Source organism: Festucalex cinctus, chromosome 18 (assembly GCF_051991245.1).
Source record: "Festucalex cinctus isolate MCC-2025b chromosome 18, RoL_Fcin_1.0, whole genome shotgun sequence".
NCBI classification, from domain to species: domain Eukaryota; kingdom Metazoa; phylum Chordata; class Actinopteri; order Syngnathiformes; family Syngnathidae; genus Festucalex; species Festucalex cinctus.
The window spans coordinates 13786938-13787182 of record NC_135428.1 but is presented as its reverse complement, the minus strand read 5'-3'; positions in this window follow the sequence as shown (position 1 = coordinate 13787182).

The following is a 245-nucleotide window of genomic DNA, read 5'->3' as shown; positions in this document are numbered from 1 at the left end:
ACACACATACACACCCAGGGCCGAGCCCCCCTCCCACTCAGTAGCCCCCCCACACTGTCAACTCCCACCCAAACTAGTGACTCAGCTCAGACGGGTCGTCGCCCCTCCCTGCCTGGTTCACACCTCCATCACATCCTGGAGCACCCGGGACGCCCTCGCATGTTACGCACACTTCCAAAAGACAAAACATGTTTGCAAAACTGCTATGTTATGATGTCATCTTCATATCTGATCTTAGATGCGTT